Source organism: Festucalex cinctus, chromosome 8 (assembly GCF_051991245.1).
Source record: "Festucalex cinctus isolate MCC-2025b chromosome 8, RoL_Fcin_1.0, whole genome shotgun sequence".
NCBI lineage: Eukaryota > Metazoa > Chordata > Actinopteri > Syngnathiformes > Syngnathidae > Festucalex > Festucalex cinctus.
The window spans coordinates 1045654-1066791 of record NC_135418.1 but is presented as its reverse complement, the minus strand read 5'-3'; the positions used below and the strand labels follow the sequence as shown (position 1 = coordinate 1066791).

The 21138-nt window shown below is 39.2% G+C and overlaps 3 long non-coding RNA genes across 5 annotated transcripts in view; 2 read left to right on the top strand and 1 right to left on the bottom strand.

Annotated features, from left to right (window-relative positions):
* The window catches only part of LOC144024169 (uncharacterized), a 45171-nt gene that overhangs the window by 8264 nt on the left and 15769 nt on the right, over positions 1-21138 (top strand). The gene's annotated exons all lie outside the window — the stretch shown is intronic.
* LOC144023877 (uncharacterized) lies at positions 8525-11058 on the bottom strand. 2 transcript variants are annotated; one of them, XR_013284631.1, is made up of 4 exons: positions 10559-11058; positions 10066-10220; positions 9801-9898; positions 8525-8972 (listed from the first exon to the last, which is right to left on the bottom strand). It is a non-coding gene; the product is annotated as an uncharacterized LOC144023877 (long non-coding RNA). The 2 variants fall into 2 exon arrangements; XR_013284630.1 differs by lacking the exon at positions 8525-8972 and having other exon boundaries at positions 9327-9898.
* Positions 11389-12074, top strand: LOC144023489 (uncharacterized). The gene is made up of 3 exons (XR_013284559.1): positions 11389-11778; positions 11882-11929; positions 12008-12074. It is a non-coding gene; the product is annotated as an uncharacterized LOC144023489 (long non-coding RNA).

Sequence of the window (21138 nt, the reverse complement as noted above, 5' to 3'; positions counted from 1 at the left end):
CATTGTAAGTGTGATAACTAAGTCATTTATGAATATTCTTTTACTTACCACCACTCAATATGTTCACTGGTATCAGACCGATCCAAACATACGTATTTTTTATTTAGTTTTATTTATTTTTTTTATCGCCTCTATGGACAATAAAAGCAACATTGTGCAATGAGTACGAGCGATGATGTGTGTATATATACTTTTACGAAAAATACCAATCAGAGCAACTCATTTCCTAAAAATAAAAAAAAGACGCTGATTTTTGCAGATCTTAACAATCACCAAAACCCATTGAGCTTGACACACTCATCACACCTGGCAAAAAAAAAAAAAAAGGGTTAGGGTTAGGGTTAGGAATCTCCCATTAGAATAATGGAGAGAGTATCTGATCTTTTCAATTTTCAAGCATGTCATTAAAGCTCGTAAGCTCGTAACTCGTAAGTGTTATAACGAAGTCATTTATGAATATTCTTTTACTTTCCACCACTCAAAATGTTCACTGGCATCAGACCTATCCAAACATACATATTTTTTATTTAGTTTTATTTATTTTTGATAGCCTTTTTGGACGTTAAAAGCAGTATCGTGAATGAAGGATATGCTTAATAACTCCCCGGTACATGCTTCAAAAAATTCCAATCTTGACATGTATATTTATAGTCAAGGCGTGAATGTATCTCTATGACAAAATTCAGTTATAAATACAGCGCCACCTAGTCCTTGAGGCATAAAAAAAAAAAACAACAACAACCCCACTTACGGTATTTTGTACAAAATTTGTGAACTCATTCTAAGTGTTATAGCTAAGTCATTTATGAATATACTTTTACTTTTTCCACTACTCAAGATGTTCACTGGTATCAGACCGATCCAAACATATGCATACTTTTTTATTTTGTTTTATTTATTTTTGATAGCCTCTATAGACAATAAAAGCAACATCGTGCAATGAGTACGAGCGATGATGGGTGTATATACTTTTGCAAAAAATACCAATCAGGTCAACTCATTCCCTAAAAATAAAAAAAAGACGCTGATTTTTGCAGATCTTAACAATCACCAAAACCCATTGAGCTTGACACACTCATCACACCTGGCAAAAAAAAAAAAAAAGGGTTAGGGTTAGGGTTAGGAATCTCCCATTAGAATAATGGAGAGAGTATCTGATCTTTTCAATTTTCAAGCATGTCATTAAAGCTCGTAAGCTCGTAACTCGTAAGTGTTATAACGAAGTCATTTATGAATATTCTTTTACTTTCCACCACTCAAAATGTTCACTGGCATCAGACCTATCCAAACATACATATTTTTTATTTAGTTTTATTTATTTTTGATAGCCTTTTTGGACGTTAAAAGCAGTATCGTGAATGAAGGATATGCTTAATAACTCCCCGGTACATGCTTCAAAAAATTCCAATCTTGACATGTATATTTATAGTCAAGGCGTGAATGTATCTCTATGACAAAATTCAGTTATAAATACAGCGCCACCTAGTCCTTGAGGCATAAAAAAAAAAAAAAACAACAACCCCACTTACGGTATTTTGTACAAAATTTGTGAACTCATTCTAAGTGTTATAGCTAAGTCATTTATGAATATACTTTTACTTTTTCCACTACTCAAGATGTTCACTGGTATCAGACCGATCCAAACATATGCATACTTTTTTATTTTGTTTTATTTATTTTTGATAGCCTCTATAGACAATAAAAGCAACATCGTGCAATGAGTACGAGCGATGATGGGTGTATATACTTTTGCAAAAAATACCAATCAGGTCAACTCATTCCCTAAAAATAAAAAAAAGACGCTGATTTTTGCAGATCTTAACAATCACCAAAACCCATTGAGCTTGACACACACATCACACCTGGCAAAAAAAATCCACATGGAAAGTTTTATCATGCCATGTTAAAAGAAATTTTGCTCCTAATGTGCCAGTACCCCAATGTGCGAGTACCCCAACGTGCAAATACCCCAACGTGGCACGGGCTGCGAGGGCCCTTTATAGCTGCTCGCAGCTCTAGTTCTTTTTTTATTTTAATGATACGTTATTAGATAAGAATAGTTTATTAATACATTAACATGATAGAATAGAGAGTAGGACTAGATCAATTATTGCTCTTCTTCCTTCTACTTTTGAACATGTAATTTATGACATTAATGAGTTATTTTCTTTCTTCATTTTTTTTTTAAATTTTAACTTCAACTTATATTTTGTAATGTGTTAATATGTTCAATAAACCACCAAACCCTCCCTGGTCTGTAGCCTCCTCTTCGCCACGTCTCTTCACTGACGTCGTCAATATTTTGAATCAGATGTAATGCCTTTCCTTGCTGTTTATTTTTTTCATGTCAGCCCATGGTGACATGCTGAAACGTGCTTACTATGGAAATTCAACAGCGTTGTCAGCGGTAAAGATAGAATAATGACTCATATAAATATTATCAAGTTTTTAATACAATAAAATAGCAGCATGGGAATAATATGCATACAGGCGCATGAAAAGTAAAAAAGGGAGAAACATAATTTTGTCCAAAGAGTAACACCACATTGTGGTGTATTGTTATTTATGTGACCTCTAGGTGGTGCCGTGGTATGTTGTTGATATGTAGGTTGAGCGCCAACAGTTCAGGAAAGACATCGCCGAAGGGCCACAACACACATCAAAGTTTAACTTCCAAAATACAGCTCTGGTTCTACTGTTAAAAAACGGCGCCCTTGTGCGATCGAGTTATCCCTGCCAATGTTAGCAAGTTAACACAAAGTGTCTCCGGTGGTTATAGGCCGTGGGGTGAACCCCAAAAAAGTGCCTACAAAATGTGTTTCGCTCCACTGTCTGGGCACTACTTGTTCAATGCATTATTTGATAGATAATACCCTTCTGAACTTTGGGTTAAAAGTTCACCCAATGTTTTCCTGCCCCAATTTTGTCACAACCCAGAAATGCATATATAGGTAAATAACAAAAAACGAAAATCTTGTGCTGCAGTTTTTGGTTGTAAAACGTCTTACATTAAATTTGGCAACAGAAAATAATTCCCAGATGTTCTAAATACATGTACCTAACATCAGAAACAAGTATTGGTGGTTTGGTGCAATCATGTGAATTTAGATCATTAAATATATTACATATGTGCCAAAAAAACAAAAAACGCTTCAACTAGAAGTGACACCAGCACACGAATGCTACATTTAGCTATGTTTATGTTTCATATATGAAAACAATTCACAACCTACTATGTAATGAAAGGTACACAAGAAGCAGCATACATCGGCCAAAAATACTACCATGCACCACAAACCTGGAACAAGGCAAAATGGACTAGACAGAAATAGATGCATTCAGAGCCCAGATTATTATAACATATAGAATATTTATTAAAGTATCAGATTATGTCATCACAGCATGTTATTTATACATTTTCTTGGCTTACGTCAGTAGACTCAGTAGTTGATGTATCTGATGAGTGAGGTACCCTGTCTAAAAGTTTGTCAGTTGTTGATAATGTCTCTACAAAAAACATTTCAGAGGTGTTGCTGGAAAGGGGTGTGAAAAACCAGCTGGGGGAAATCATGCCTCAATCTTCGTTTCAGTATATCCTGCCTGAAATAGAAAATTAAAGGGAAAGATCAGCACAAGATATGCATATTCACATCACACTAGGGCTGCTCTATTATGGAAAAAAATAATCATCACAATTATTTTGGTAATAATTGAAATCAAGATTATTCAAAACAATTATCAGGATCTGATCAGCCAGTCCTCCCTGCAGCGTCTCCAGCTTGTCCAAAATGCTGCTGCTCGTCTCCATACTGGTGCCCGGAAGAGGGAACACATAACCCCTATACCGGCCTCTCTTCACTGGCTGCCCGTGAAATTTAGAATCCACTTTAAGATTCTTCTATTTGTTTTCAAATCTCTCAATGGTCTTGCCCCACCTTATCTCGCCGAGCTCTTGCACCCCTACACACCTGCCCGGTGCCTCAGATCAGCAGACCAGACTCAGTTGGATGTACCGAGGGCTAAGCGGAGGCTTAAAGGAGATCGAGCCTTTGCTGTTGCTGGTCCCTCCCTTTGGAACGACCTTCCACTAAATATTAGGCAGTCCCCCTCTTTATCCTCTTTTAAAAGACGTCTTAAAACACATCTGTATTCTTTGGCTTTTGGCGCAACATGAGACTTGTTCTTGGTGTTTTGTGGTGTGGATGCGTTTGATGTTTAGTCTACTTATTTATGTATTTATTTATCTCTTTATTCACTATTTCTTATTTGTTCACTGATGCATAATGTATTTGCTTGTAAAAAAACAAAAACAAAAAACAAACAAACCCTGTATTCGCACTTCAAAATGTTTGCTTTGTTCTTGTTTACCGCAAAACTGATGTTTATGTACAGCACTTTGTATACAGCAACGCCTGTTCTTAAAGCGCTTTATAAACTAGAAAATGCCATTTCTGGAGAAATGGCGTGTGAAGGCTGGAGAGCTGAATGAATACCTGTGGAATGATTTGGAATAATGTTGAATGATGCTGAATGATATTGTATGATATTGAATGGTGTTGAATGGAAAGTGTAGAATGTGGGAATAATCGGCTACGAAATCGGAAATTGTGAATTTTGAACTGGAAAGCTGTAAGAGCTCATGGCGTGAATTACTGGAATAGATTGAAGTTGGAATTAAGTAAATCAGATGAATAATGTGGAAGTAAATGGAAAATGTATAATGTGGGAATAATCGGCGATGAAATCGGAAATTGTGACTTATGGAACTGAAAAGCTGGAATAGCTCATAGCTTGAAATACTGGAATGTACTGAAGTTGGAATGAAGTAAATCGGATGAAAAATGTGGAATTAAATAGAAAGTGTAGAATGTGGGAATAATCGACAACGAAATCGGGAATTGTGAATTTTGGAACTGAAAAGCTGGAATAGCTCATAGCATGAATTACTGGAATGGACTGAAGTTGGAATTAAGTAAATCATATGAATGTGGAAGTAAATGGAAAGTGTAGAATGTGGGAATAATCGGCTATGTAATTGAAAATTGTGAATTTTGGAACTGAAAAGCTGGAATCGCTCATAGCATGAATTACTGGAATATACTGAAGTTGGAATGAAGTAAATCGGATGAATAATGTGGAAGTAAATAGAAAGTGTAGATTGTGGGAATTATCGGCTACGAAATCGGAAATTGTGAATTTTGGAACTGAAAAGCTGTAAGAGCTCATGGCGTGAATTACTGGACTAGATTGAAGTCGGAATGAAGTAAATCGGATGAATAATGTGTAAGTAAATGGAAAGTTTAGAATGTGGGAATAATCGACGACGAAATCGGAAATTGTGAATTGTGGAACTGAAAAGCTGGAAGAGCTCATAGCATGAAATACTGGAATGTACTGAAGTTGGAATGAAGTAAATAGGATGAATAATGTGGAATTAAATAGAAAGTGTAGAATGTGGGAATAATCAACAACGAAATCGGGAATTGTGAATTTTGGAACTGAAAAGCTGTAAGAGCTCATGGCGTGAATTACTGGACTAGATTGAAGTTGGAATGAAGTAAATCGGATGAATAATGTGGAATTAAATAGAAAGTGTAGAATGTGGGAATAATCGGCTACGAAATCGGAAATTGTGAATTTTGGAACTGAAAAGCTGGTATAGCTCCATCCATCCATCCATTTTCTTGGCCGCTTATTCCTCACAAGGGTCACGGGTGGTGCTGGCGCCTATCTCAGCTGGCTCTGGGCAGTAGGCGGGAGACACCCTGGACTTGTTGCCAGGCAATCGCAGGGCGCACAGGGACAAACAACCATCCACACACACAAGCACACCTAGGGACAATTCGGAGCGCCCAATTAACCTGCCATGCATGTCTTTGGAATGTGGGAGGAGACCGGAGTACCCGGAGAAGACCCACGCGGGCACGGGGAGAACATGCAAACTCCACCCAGGAAGGCCGGAGCCTGGACTCTAACCGGAGTCCTCAGAACTGGGAGGCGGACGTGCTAACCACTCGACCACCCCCTGGTATAGCTCATAGCATGAAATACTGAAATGTACTGAAGTTGGAATAATCCGTGTATGATTGGTTCAATCGTTTTTCCAAACTGAACGGGAAGTGGAAAAACGAAAAAACGAGTTGTTTTCTCAATATTCGTTCCAAAACGAAAATGGAAAAAACGGATAACGACTCGTTTTCCATTTTCCGATTTTGTGCACAAATGGAAAATGGAGAAAACGGATAACGGGCGATTTGGACATTTTTTTCCACTTTGGATATTTGACTTGACGCAAGTTGCGTGACCCGGAAGCGACTGTTTGGTTACGTAACACGTTGATTTGCCAACACGTATTTTATTTACTTATAATTGACTTAGACCATTTGTAGACCTTTTTTAGCCGTCTAAAAGACATTAAACCGACATCTAAAAAACTTTCACTTTGAGACCATTTGTAAACTTTTTTTTTTCTTTCTTTCTTTATAGCCTAGATGTCTAAGGACCATTTAGACATGTAGCTGCCCTTGGCATCAATGATCACGCATGGTGGAGAAATGGCAAGCTAGCACAAAACACATCGAGCGGGACAGGAAGACCGACGCAGTTTCAAAATAAATTTCTGGTTACCTTTCAAGATAAAACACTCGCCAGCTCCTATTTCTCAAGCATGCTAGCAAAACGTGATGTGGGCGTAGACGGGCCTGGAGTTAACGTGCGAGGTGCTCATTCACGGTTTAGACACCAGCGAACATGGACGAGGAGAGGTTTATATTGGAGGTAGAAAGCCACAAAATAATAAAAGTCCACCTCTCTTTCTGCTTCTCTGTTGAGCAAAGACGTTCTGTGTGTTTGTCGTTGCTTTTAATGCCACATGATCGCGCGCGGTCACGCGAGACACGGCGGGAAGTGGTCGGCGACGGAGCTGCCGGACCGCAGCTGTGCAGCGCAGCGGTGTGGATTGGCCAAAAAATTGACGCATCCGGAGCACGCAGTCAAGACGCACACGCAACCGGTGTAAACCTGGGGTAACTCTTTGTTTGTCAGGTTCGGCAATTGCCAAACCCTAAAAACAGACCATATAGCGCCGCCGCCGGGAATTGACGAAAACAGCGCTTTTAATGGGAATTTAGAGGAAAGCCTTGACCAGCCGTGGTTGCAATTGTAAACTGATCCTGTACTGTAATGACTAACTATGGCCATTAGATGGCAGTGACCACTCTCTTTTGCGTCATTTCAACCCACCCCCAATGGGAAGAGGAGGGGGTGTGACGTTAGTGGCTGCTGTTTGAAACAGTTTGGACTAGTGATGGCAGGATGAAGCCCCGTGAATGTATCGAGTCTTTTGGGCCATTTGCTTCGCCAAAAGGCTGATCAGTCGAGGCCTCATTTAATAGCTCATTTAGTAGTGCTGACATCTGCTGGTCATTTGGTGTAACGCAGATGTTATGTGGTTCACAGGCAACAAATCAGTAAATCTGTGCACAAAATAATGGAAGTTTTGTCCATTAAATATTGTCCGTATATTTGTCAGTTGTATGTTCAGTTACTTGATGTGCTTGTGTAACTGGGACACACATTGGATCGAGGGAATGGTGTATTTTATTGATTTTTGTTAAGGAATAAAATCATTTTGACTGTGTTGGGGTTCAGTCGATTCCTTTTTTTTTTATATATGATTTCCCCTGCCTTTGAGAAAACCCTCTCGCAGGGGACAGAGGAAGCAGGTGTGCAAAGGAACTGAAGTGCCAACTGGTACAGATGTCTGTATACCTTGTTGGGAGATATCTGTTTGAAATGCTCCCAAACTGATTAGGCCGTGGGGTGAACCCCAAAAAAGTGCCTAGAAAATGAGTTTCGCTCCACTGTCTGGGCACTACTTGTTCAATGCATTTTTTGATAGATAATACCCTTCTGAACTTTGGGTTAAAAGTTCACCCAATGTTTTCCTGCCCCAATTTTGTCACAAGCCAGAAATGCATATTTAGGTAAATAACAAAAAACGAAAATCTTGTGCTGCTGTTTTTGGTTGTAAAACGTCTTACATTAAATTTGGCAACAGAAAATCATTCCCAGATGTTATAAATACATGTACCTAACATCAGAAACAAGTATTGGTGGTTTGGTGCAATCATGTGAATTTAGATAATTAAATATATTAAATTTGTGCCAAAAAAACAAAAAAACGCTTCAACTAGAAGTGAAACCAGCACACGGATGTTACATTTAGCTATGTTTATGTTTCATATATGAAAACAATTCACAACATATTACGTCATGAAAGGTACACAAGAAGCAGCATACATTGGCCAAAAATACTACCATGCACCACAAACCTGGAACAAGGCAAAATGGACTAGATGAAAATAGATGCATTCAGAGCCCAGATTATTATAACATATAGAATATTTATTAAAGTATCAGATTGTGTCATCACAGCATGTCATTTATACCCCCCGCCCCCCCACCCCTGCCCCCCACTCAAAACATATTAATAAAATAAATAAAATAAAAATCAAATGTGCATTCACAATAAAACATTTGGAACTTCATTGGAACAGCTCTCTTTTTTTTGGCAGACCAATTTAACAAAGGTCTGTGTTGTGGAAAAATGGAATACAGACATTTTTGTTTTTGCTTGAAAAGTGTTAAAATGGAGAGTTAACATCTTGATAATGAAACAAACAAAATGGCAAATTTTACATAGATTTTACAGCCCTGCACTGTAAAGTGTCCTCGTATGCCCTGTGATTTTACAACCTGATGTTTTACCAGCTATGTGTTAGTGTCACTTTCTTGGCTTACGTCAGTAGACTCAGTAGTTGATGTATCTGATGAGTGAGGTACCCCGTCTAAAAGTTTGTCAGTTGTTGATAATGTCTCTACAAAAACCATTGCAGAGTTGTTGCTGGAAAGGGGTGTGAAAAACCAGCTGGGGGAAATCACACCTCAATCTTCGTTTCAGTATATACTGCCTGAAATAGAAAATTAAAGGGAAAGATCAGCACAAGATATGCATATTCACATCACACTAGGGCTGCTCTATTATGGAAAAAAATAATCATCACAATTATTTTGGTAATAATTGAAATCAAGATTATTCAAAACAATTATATTTTGTTCAAATCAAGAAAATATTTAAACATTTGAAAATAAGACAATTACAATCATATGAAACTATAATTATGTAAGTTGCTTTTGGATCCAACAAAATTTATAATATATTATTATTATTATTATTGTTGTTATTATTGTTATTATTATTATTATTATTATTATTATTATTATTATTATTATTATGACGTCAAAAATTTGACGTTGGTGTGCAGTGTGTGCAGTAAGCTAGTTTTGACATGGGTGTGTGGTAAAATAACTCGTGTGGGCGTGCCACAACTCAAAATTAGTATTATTAGTGCTGCAGCTATCGAATATTTTGGTATTCGGATATCCTACTGAAAATTCTAGTGAATAATCGTATATTTGGATAGAAATAAAAATATACCTATAGGCCTATATACTTTCTTGGTCAAAGAACAATTATAAATACAGAAGACAAAAAAACACATTTGCATATAATAATTAACAACCAACTGGTTTTCATTTTTAGAGAATCAATTTTATTTATTTTATTTATTTTTAACTTAAATTGAGTTTGTCAGCAAACTATTTTTTTCTGAAACAGTGAGATTTTAGACAAATCTCTTCCCATAGATTTCAGACAATGTTTTTCAGTGTGAAGATTTATACGTTATCTGTAGTCTGAAGCATCAAGATCCCCATGTTTCTTAACACTGTTCACAAACCTCTTAGCTTGTCCATTCTCATCACATCTTTGTCAACTATAATCCTTTGACGGATTACTTGTTCACAAAAGAGTTTGTAGCTCTCAGCATAGGGTTGTCTGAAACACACCTACACTCACTTAACATGTGCAGAGTCATGCTTTCTAATTAATGCTGTCTCGAAATGTAAACAGAATACAAGTGACATATTGCTGACCAATGCTTTACTTTTGAAACATGTAATTTTAGCAAAGTGACAATGAAATAGTGCAATGTAACAACTCACATTTGTTCGTCCCTGGTTGCTGTTTCTGTTGACTTTAAGAACCTTGTGTAATCTCTAAAACAAAACTGCACCTCCATTGTGACACAGTTTTTTGTCTTGAATATGCAGAAGAATGGAACAGTCTTTCTTCATCTCAGCTGCCTGCAGCAACCCGCCTTTAGACAAAAAAGAATTACATTATAAGTGTTATTGTCACATCACCTCTTTACAGTATATGCACATCACAGATTTAAGTAAAGTGTTTGTTGAGGTTGATGAGAGAGAGTTTGGGGAAAAGGGAGCGTGTAGCTGTGACTCTCTATTATGACTGATGGGCACAGGTAACTCGAGTTTGGTAACAACTGTTGGATTCACTCGATAAATCATTCAGCAGCTCGCGTTTTTAATAAACTATAGCCTTAAAACTTAACCTAGCAACAAATTATTTTCAGCCCTATACAAAATATCGGTCACATTAATAACAGAAATGGGCACGCGTGTGTGTAGCACATACCTGCTGACAATGTTTCTGCTTTGGCGAGATGATCCCTCTTCCGTGTGCCTTCCGATCCCAGACGAATATACTTTGAAATTTATTTTTACAAATGATGCAGATGGCTGGAAGGACGGGGCCAGCTGAAGCGATGGGCAAACCTGAACGGGAACGAAGTTTTTTCACCACTTTCTTTTTAACTTTTTTCTCCTTTCGCTCTTCTTCGCTCTCCGACGTTGTGGTCGCCATTTTTGATATGCGGTTGCTATGGTGAGGAGAAAGCAGCAGCTACCTGATTGGCTCATGTGACCTAAATCACACCACTACCGACCTAATGGCACTACGCCCACACCGGAGATCACTGCGCCTCATCGCAAAATAGTGCCGGGGTTTCACCACCGAAAATACAAAATTGGCAGGTTTTCAGAGGGTGAACTCCACGGATTCTTACTTACTACTAATAAATCTATTTTATGAAGTAAAGATTATTTAGTGCCCCTGGTAGTGGAGCGAAACTGAACGAAAACGTGTGTGACCTGATGGCCTAGATGAAGTCCTTCGCATTTTGGATGGCTCCATTCTTAAGCAGTAGCGCAGCAATGATCCAAGACTCACGTGACGTCAGACGGTCATGCGGGGGACCCTTCCTGGGTTTTCCAGGACTATTTATGGAGCGCGACTCACGATGCGAGTCAGTCACGTGATCACTGAAAACGGGGCCTCGTTTGCCTTCGGTCACGTGATATGAGGAAAAAAGAGACGCGCCTCGATACGGGCTCCATTTAACCACGCCCCCTTTGTGCTGGGCATGACTCGCGACTCCAGTTCCATTTGTGACATCACTAGTTTGGACCAGGCTGGCTTCACGGGCTTCCGTGGATCCTAGATGACATGCGGCGAGTCAAAGACATTTTATGATCAGCCCAACTCATCATTGGAGGAGTGGAAACAATCCGGGCGTGAAAAATATGATTATACAGCAAACCAACATCCTCAGATCAAGCCAGAAATATGCTAAGGTAAGCGCTAACATGCTACGAGCTAGCTCGCTAACTAGCTTTCACTAGTCCATCAAACGTTTGTGTAGAGGTGACAAACAGCATGTGTAACTCTGCTGATATACACAATAACAACCGTTGCATAACTAATGTGAATGTACAATTCACAGATCGTGCATTTTGCTACAAGGTCCGTCCCCGGTCGTCCGATTGTTCCAGCCCACTGCAGCTTATCGGGCAGAGGTAAAAAAAAAAAAAAAAAAAAAAAAACATTACACAACTGCACTAAAATAAAATAAAACATTCTGAAAGTAAATATATATAAATATATTTCTATTATTTACAGCTCAGAGAGCCAGGAGTATTGCAACTCCCACCAGATCCAAGAAGAAAAGTAAATACATACAGTATTTGCATCACATTGCTGTAAAATGAATAATTACAATATGTACATTTCAATTTGTATTTGCAGATCATTGCCTGAAAAATTCCAACTGGCATGAAGCGGGCATGAAGTCTTCCTTTTCACTGCAAGTTAGTTTGTCAAGATAGTCAAATTGTTATACTGTTTACTGTCAATAAATTGTTTATTTGCCATCAAAAAACACTTTTTATTGTCGGTGTTATTGTTTTTTCAAAGGAAAGCACTCTTCAGGTGTTTGTGTTTTACAAAATGAAAAAAAAACAACAACAGCGGCAAAATCAAAGATGTGCATGAAATACATCGCTTCACAAAAAGCTTCTTTTCTCAGACTTTTCGTCCAAAACCGGGATTTCGCTTAAACCAACCTGTTTTCTACTGCAGATTACGGAAAAGCGGAATAAGATAGAAACAATGTTTTTTTTCTGATGAAAGATGAGACTTGAATCATTCATTTGGTAGTCTCGGTGTTTGCAAAGTCCTAACGCAATTTTCTTTGGGCCTTGAAACAGCAGTCAAAATGCTCTAAATCAGCTGGCAGTATGAGGTGATCTTTTCTGAAAATGGCTGGCAGTCAAAGAGTTAACATTTAATTCCGTAAAAGTGTGTCACGTGACTTCCTCAAAATAAACTGTTCTAATTTAAGAAGGAAAACATTTTGGGATTTTAACACTGGTGTGGGAGAAAGTGAATGACTGAGGCTTTGTAAAGTTCTTTTCACTATAAAAAAAACAAAAAAAACAAAAACCTTTCAGCCATTATATTATTGTAACTTAAGTGCATACTTCTTTTTCACACGTCAATACATGGTGGTGCAAAAGAAAAGACAGAGTGCCCCATTTAAGACAGTGTGCACTAAGGAGATAATTCTTTTGAACATGTAGCTCAAAATATTAACACAGTTTATAAGCATAGCCTTTATCTGACAGTGATTCACTTATAAACACCCTAATCCAAGAGCCCAGTGAAGCATTGCTCATTAGACGTGGCCTTTCACTCACACTCCAAGGTGACACATGCAGGTGAACGCTGAGCCTCGAGTGACTAGTGTGTTTATGTTATCTTTTCATAAACACTGTTTGAATTTTGTCAAACTGCATCACTGTGTAGTTATGTGCCAATCAAAAATTCACACAGCCAGATGGGCGCCCTTCGGCTAACCTCACCCAAGGCTGCTGGGCCTCACAGGGAATTCTTTCTGTTTATCTGCCCCCTTCCTTTCTACAAATGTCTTTGTATAATTTTTAATGCTCTTTTAAATCACCATTTCATTTTACTTGTATCACTGAATGTATTCTTGAAAATATGCGAAAATTGTACCTCAAATGCAATGTGATGAATGTGAGTTGTCTGAAGCAAAAAACATGGTAAAAGCAGTCATAATTAAGAAAATGATGATGATTGCAAAATAACACCATTGTTTGGTATGATTTTCTTTTAAAACCCATCTGTAGATTTACCGGTAGTTAGCCTGGAAACCAGACTCATTGCTTTACCAGTGAGTGAGTCTGGGCACAGTCACAATGACGCGCATTTCTGAAGTGGGGCAAACCTGACCAGAAAGAGAGTGGAAAGAGAACTAATCAGCAAAGAGCGGATGTGACATGAAAAAGCGACATGTAGAAGCCAAGTAGTAAACAGTATAAGTGGACGGAGACGTACATGGCTAGACGAAGGAAATCCAACATGACTAGTCAAAGAGAGACAGCAATGATTTTTATTGTTATTGCGGTAAAAACTTGATTTTGAATGTTATGAGGAAGAGGACAGACTTTGTTCCCGAGCCGAAGAGTGTCACTCACGAAGAATAAGTCACAGCAAATAAACAAATTTGATTTGCCTGGGATGTTTCGAGCTGGGCCGAATTGCCATCAGCAGCCTTTCCAGACCCAGTTTCTTTCTTTCAAGGAAGTGGGTGTGGCTTGCCAGGCTAACTGGTAAATCTTATTCTACATTTATTGCGTTACTGTATTGTAATTACCTGAATTGGCTGGCAACTAGTTCAGGGCGTCCCCCGCCTACTGCCCGAAGCCAGCTGGGATAGGCTCCAGCACACCCGCAACCCTTGTGAGAAAAAGCGATTAAGAAAATGGATGGATGGATGGATTGTAATGAAACTAAACTTTTTTATTACTTCACTATTTAAAGACCTCTTCAAAATATAAGTTTAATCTAAAACTTTTAAATCTAAGCATATTTTATTTTTGATAAATCAACTAAGTCAGAAATTATGTTGTCAAATTTGAAAGTTTTGCATGCTATGCCTTATTTGCACGCACGAACGTAAACACGCACATCTGCCCATGAACACACACGCACGCACACACGCACGCTCTAAAACCAAATCTTGACCTTCAAAAAGAGGTCTTGCGAAGTGAGGACCGGCCAATATGTCCTCACTTCACTAAAATGTCCTCATTCTGTTGGATAAAGATGTATTTTGGTCCTCACAAAAAAGTGTGGAGAATAAAATGCTATAATAACTAGACTAAGTGCAATTTCTGGAGAAATTGCGCAAGAATGCTGAAAGCTGAATGCTAATAGCTAGAGATCGACCGATAATCGGTCGGGCCGATAATCGGGGCCGATATTTGACATATTGGTACATATCGGTATCGGTCTGTTTTATTAATCTGACGGCCGATATGAGCGATCCATTTAAAACTCCGTCTTTTCGCTTCGAATGCAGCCCAGAGCGTCTCTGTCTGTTATGGAGTCCAACTCCAGCAATGTAACGCCCATAGCAGCATTTGATTGGTTAGCCGTGCAAGAGCCAGAACCAATCAGTAGTGTATGCCTGTATCACAGTAGCCGGTCACACACGCACCCACGTACACAACGCGACAGACACATGCTTCGAAGGTAAGTTAAAAGAGAAGAGACTCCGCCGATCGTTTCACCATGATAAGCTAAACACATTGAATTATGTTGTGTATTAAATGCACTATATGAATGGAGCTGCATTGCCTTGCATTGAATCCCCGCTAGCTAACAGTGGTGTGTTCAGCTTAGCATGTAGGCTAACACCCAGTAGCTAATTCGCTACTTGAACTACTCGGGGAGGGAATCACACACATTTTCACTTAATTAAGTAAATAATGTTTGTTAGAAAGGTTCCAAATATTAACAGTTGTCATTATTATATTGTCTAGTTCCATGTTAAGAGTAGAGTAACGTCATTATATTTACCTCTCGTGACGCACACATTGCATTCTGGTTCACGTCCACTACTTGTTGCATAGCGGTTATTATGCAGTGAGATGCCACAATGACACTAAATAGCGTTTAGTTACTTTATATTGTGTTTATTTGTCGCACTGGTTTGCCATTGTGTGCCTTAAGCTTCGACGTCGATTTGATTGACAGCTCGTTGTGCACCTCGTTAAAGTCCGCTCCGTAACAAATTAAGTGTCTCAAACACCGTTTAACTACACGAACGTGTCCTCTTCCGTATGTTTGGCATTAGTAGAGAAGTGCACTAAAGTATAGTGTGCTTATTTGCTCGTTTTGTCTCTCTTTTCACGTCATGTCTGCCGTCATTTGGGACATTATCCTCTCAATGGATGCCACTAATATGTAACATCTACGGCCGTACACGGCTGCAATTAATGTTCAGTGATGTAATTTCGTTACGTGCATCATACTTTGAATAATGAGCTCATGTTTGGTGTGTTGTATAACTTTCTCGTGTGTTAGTAACTATTCATGTGGACAGCTAAGATAGTGCTTGTTAATGTGAATTAGCAATGTTGCAGCCCAGTTATTACTTAGACAAGTACATCTGTGCCATTAAGTGATACAGTACAGTACAGTAGTGAGAGAATAGTGTGCCCATATACACACACGTGTCTATAAGTGTAAAACACATTAAACAGCAGAAACTGGCAGCGGTCCACCGCAACAATGTCTGTTTAACCAAGTTATTCTTACTATTATTATAACCAAGTTATTTTACTCGACCTTTTTCTGCGTTGATTGGGGCATCCTAAGTGGCAGTAAACTACATGATGAAGTGTCTTTTGACAGTTCTCTTGTAGAGAGGAGTAGCATGATATTGCTGTTCTCGATTTAAGATCCTCAGCTTATCAAAACTGTCTATATGGTAACAATAACAATAATCATAATAAGGTCTACAAGAACTGTATGGTGTTCAGGGATGAATAGTTTTTCTCATGGAATTTTTTTATTTATTTTTGCTGTAGTAATAAGTAATGCCACAGCTGATGCACATTTTGAATGACAGGGTTCCTCCTATTACTTCAAAATATAAAAATATAACATTTATAGAATAAAACTACAAGTATCCCAAATGCTATAAAAGGTAATGTCACATTGGCCCCCACATTTAACTCCCCCCGCCACCAACGTCTTATTGCAGATAGAAGGATGTAAAATGAAAAGTTTAGTGTGAGAATCCATTATAAAGAACGGTTAGGGTTTGCATTATTCAAAAATTTGGTGCCAACATTTTAACTTTTACTGCAAATGAATATCGGCTTCAAATATCGGTTATCTGCCTCCTTGACTACCGATAATCGGAATCGGTATCGGCCCTGAAAAAAGCATATCGGTCGATCTCTACTAATAGCTGAATGCTAAGCTGAATGCCTATGAAGGAAATTAAAGGATGAATTATGTTAAAATTACAAAGTAATTACATAACTAGTAATTACTAATAATAGTAGTAGTAGTAATTGTAGTAGTAGTAGTAATATAATTGTATAAGTTGTGTATTTAGTGCATTTAGAATTGTTTTATTAGCGATGCACGATAATGCTATTTTCAACCGATACCAATAAACCAATATTATTACCAATACCAGCACGTCCGCCTCCCAGTTCTGAGAACTCCGGTTCGAGTCCAGGCTCCGGCCTTCCTGGGTGGAGTTTGCATGTTCTCCGACTCAGTTTCAAAATAAATTTTTGGTTACTTTTCAGAATAAAACACTCGCCGGCTCTCATTTCGCAATCATGTCAGCAAAACGTCATAATGCTTAACGCTTAATTCACTGTATAAACACCGGCGAACACGGACGAGGAGAGATTTATAATCGAGGTGGAAAGCAACAAAATTAGATATGACACGGCACATCCTTTTTAAAAGGACAACTTAAGGAATACAGCATGGAACGTCATAGCAGAAGCTATGGGAGTGGACGATGAGTTCAATCAAAGAAAGTCCACCTCTGTTTCTGCTTCTCTGTTGAGTACAGACTTTCTGTGCATTTGTCGTTGTTTTTAATGCCACATTATCACGCATGACAGTGGTCGGCAACGGAGCTGAGACCGCAGCTGTGCGCAGCCGGTGTGAGTTGGCCAAAAAATGTACGCGTCCAGATTACACAGTCAAGACGCATCTGTTGTAATCCCGGGGTTAGCATTGAGCATGCTAACTCCATCCATCCATCATCTACAGCTTATCCGAGGTTGGATAAAAGGGGCAGCAGCTTTAGCAGGGAAGCCCAGATTTCCTTCTCCCCAGCCACTTCAACCAGCTTTTTCGGCGGTATCCCAAGGCGTTCCCAGGCCAGCTGAGAGACATAGTCTCTCCAGCGTGTCCTGGGTCGTCCCCGGGGCCTCCCGCTGGTGGGACATGCCTGGAACACCTCCCCAGGGAGGCATCCAGGAGGCATCCGAACCAGATGCGCGAGACACCTCAACTGGTTTCCCTCAACGCGGAGGAGCAACGGCTCGACTCTGAGTCTTTCCCGGATGACCGAACTTCTCACCCTAACTCTAAGCGAGAGCGACACTCTGCGGAGGAAACTCATTTTGGCCGCCTGTATCCGGGACCTGGTTCTTTTGGTCACGACCCCCAGCTCGTGGCCATAAGTGAGGGTAGGAACGTAGATCCCCGGTAAATCGAGAGCTTCGCCTTTCGACTCAGCTCCTTCTTCACCACGACGGACCAATACAGAGTCCGCATCACTGCAGACGCTGCACCGATCCGCCTGTCTATCTCTCGCTCCATCCTGCCCTCACTAGTGAACAAGACCCTAAGACACTTGAACTCCCCAACTTGGGGCAGGATCTCATTCTCAACCCGAAGACGGCACTCCACCCTTTTCCGACTGAGGACCATGGTCTCGGATTTGGAGGTGCTGATCTTCATTCCAACCGCTTCTGACGTATATAATTTTAGTTATCTATGTAGATTCATGCCCCATCCCTGTAAAAGGCCACCTGGTTTGACCCAAACCTGCTCTGACACATTTTCCTTTCTTCTGACCCAGCAGACATATGTAGGGGTTTTCCGATCACGTGTGCTCTGGCTGGCCTTGAAGGCATTCTGTGAGATAGGGGTTTTCCGAACACGTGAGCTACACGTGCTACACGTGAGTGAGTGAGCCAAGGCCAGGTGCAGGCCATAAAAATGTCTTGTCCGCAAGATTTATGAGCAGGAAGGTACACATGAGCTTGCGTAACCATGAAGTTCATGCAGAGGTCAGCTTTAAATTAGGCCAAAGGTTGCGAGCCTAAGTTTACGTGGAGTAACAGTGCCCCCAATGGTCACAAAATAGTACTGCACCAAGTTAAACTCCTATCTTGCTGTGCACTCTAGTGGCCAAAGACATTCATATGAATAATTAGGCTAATTTGTAGGGGTGGGCAAATTTTGTACTGGCCCAATACCGTTAGCTCCCTTAAGATGTTACGCCCAAGGAAAAAGTTTGGGGGTGGATTCTAGTCAGGCTATATAAACCAGTGCATCCCGTTGTCCGACGGATTTCTGATCCCTTCTGGCCAGAATATATGTCTTGATTGTATGTCTGTGTCAAATAAATCTTTTTGTCTACAGCTTGAATCTCGGCCCGGCACTCTGTTACTTTTTTCTTCTAGATTCTGAGTTGTTGAATTTCTCCTTTAAAGCGAATACAGGCGAAGATTCTCCTTCCCACACCCGGGATGCATAATATACAATCACTCTTGGAGAGGACAGTCGGACCCCGGGTTAAGGTCACCCAATGTTTTTCGGCCTCAGAGCAGGCTAAGAAGTGTATTGTGTGTAAGGATTACACCAAGGATTGGTGCACTTCAGGAGGTCGAGGAAGACCTTATTTTTTCGTGTCTAAGCAGTGTCTCCAGCCAGGAAGGTTTGTGTCATTAAGATTGCTGTATTTCTGACTATAACACCTCAAGACTAGGCTAGTTCATGAGGAACTATTGTTGTAGTATCTTTTGGTCTGTGCTTAAAAAGCATGCACCGCTGGCAGGCAGCGGACTTTTGTATAAAAGGTGAATTGTCCAGGACGGACAATCAAGTAAAAAGTTGATAGTTGGAAGTAAGTTGCATAGTGTTGTATAATGGCGTTTGAGCAAAATTGAAGGAAAGTGTGCAAAGGGGGAGAGATCAGTGTGCATGGCACGGGGTGAGGGGCGAGGAGGTCAAAAGGTCGATGCGTGTGTGTGTGAGCCAGGTTGGTGAAAGACTGAAGAGTGTTTTTCATAGTAGCTGGTATTGAGAAGGTCATGTTAAGGAAGGAATGTGGGATAGTGGGAATAGTGTCGAAAAAAGATTTGTGAATCACATTGTGAATTGTTTTGTGGGTTGCGTTGCAAGTTGGATGGAGATGTTTAAATTGTTGTGTTTGTGCTTTTGTTCCTTTGATTTAAATTTCTTTTCTTTTGTAGGCTAACTGTTTTTGGGGAGTGGGTAGGAGGAAGAGGATTAGTCGCTGATGTGGATTGTTGGTGTGTAATTTTGATTCTAGGCTTGTCCGGTAAACAAGGGGAAAGGTGTTGACAGTGAAAATAAAAGGGAGAGAGGACAGCTATAGTAAAGGAAGGATAAATAATGTGGAATGTTAGTTGGGTGTCGTTTTGAAGATTTCTGAGAGGCTTTGTAGAAATTAAGTAAAATGAAACAAAGATTTGTCCATTGTGGTAGTTTTTTTGATAGATGATTGTTCAAATGGTTTAATTTGATTGTATAAATTAAATTGAAGATGTAAAAAAATAAAAAAATAAATGTACTTTTAAATTTTTAGATATTGATAGGGTCCAAATGGGGAATCTTAAGAGTAATATTTGAAACGTAAGTGAGGAATGATATAACTTCAGAGAGAGAGAGGGAGAGAGAGAGAGAGGCGGAGAGAGAGAGAGGCAGAGAGAGAGAGGCAGAGAGGCGGAGAGAGAGAGAGGCAGAGAGGCGGAGAGAGAGAGAGGCAGAGAGGCGGAGAGAGAGAGAGGGAGAGAGAGAGAGAGAGAGAGAGAAAGACACGGAGGGAAGGGGGACAGCAGAAGGTGTATGTGTGTGTATGTGTGAAAGGTCAGAGTTGATGGTGATAGGAATGGTACAGAGGTGGGAAACGAGCATGGTTGAATACAATGAGTGTGTGATATATGGAAGGAGTAGACTGTGTGTGGAAGTTTGTAAAAAGAGTGTGTGGATATAATAGCAGTCTGAGAAAATGTGAGGGGACAAAGAAGGCATAAAAAATAAATAAATATATATGTAGCCATTGCAAAACGAAATGATAGTTTATGCTTGAGTACATATTTAGAAATTATTAATGATGAATTTTGCAGGAGTCGCTTTGAAGGATAATAGGTGCTGAACCAAATGAATTGAGAGGAGGTTAAGTTAAATAGCAGGAAAAATAAAACAAAGAAAATACGGCATTAGATTGATAGACTTGATGGAGATGATAAGGGCTGTCAAACAATTATATTTTGATAAAATCGATTAAATTTAGTTTGGATTGATCCCAATTCATCACTTAATTAAGGAGCTTTTTTTTTTTTTATTAGATTTTTTCCGCCTGCCAAATTTGAAGAGCACCTGTTATGTGTTAATTTTGAAAGTCTCGTGTTATAAGGATGTCTTCAACATTTTTTGATCCACTACACATGCTCATTTTTCTATTCAGTGAATTATTTTCATAATCTAAAATGAAGAAGAGAAAAATGTCTCCAATGTTTTGACATAAACAAATGATCTGAATGTCAAAGTTATACAAAAATATATATTAAATGCTTTACGGTTAATGCATGTAGTGGTGTTTATTACTTAAACATAATTTGTGCTAACTTTGACGTAAACATCTGTCATAATGTGACTAATCTGATAACTTTTTGTGATTATTTAATTAGTTCACACTTTAACCTACAGCACTAGAAATGCTACAAAATATAGAATAATGTAATATTAAATGACAAGTCTATCTTGGTCATCCACAATGA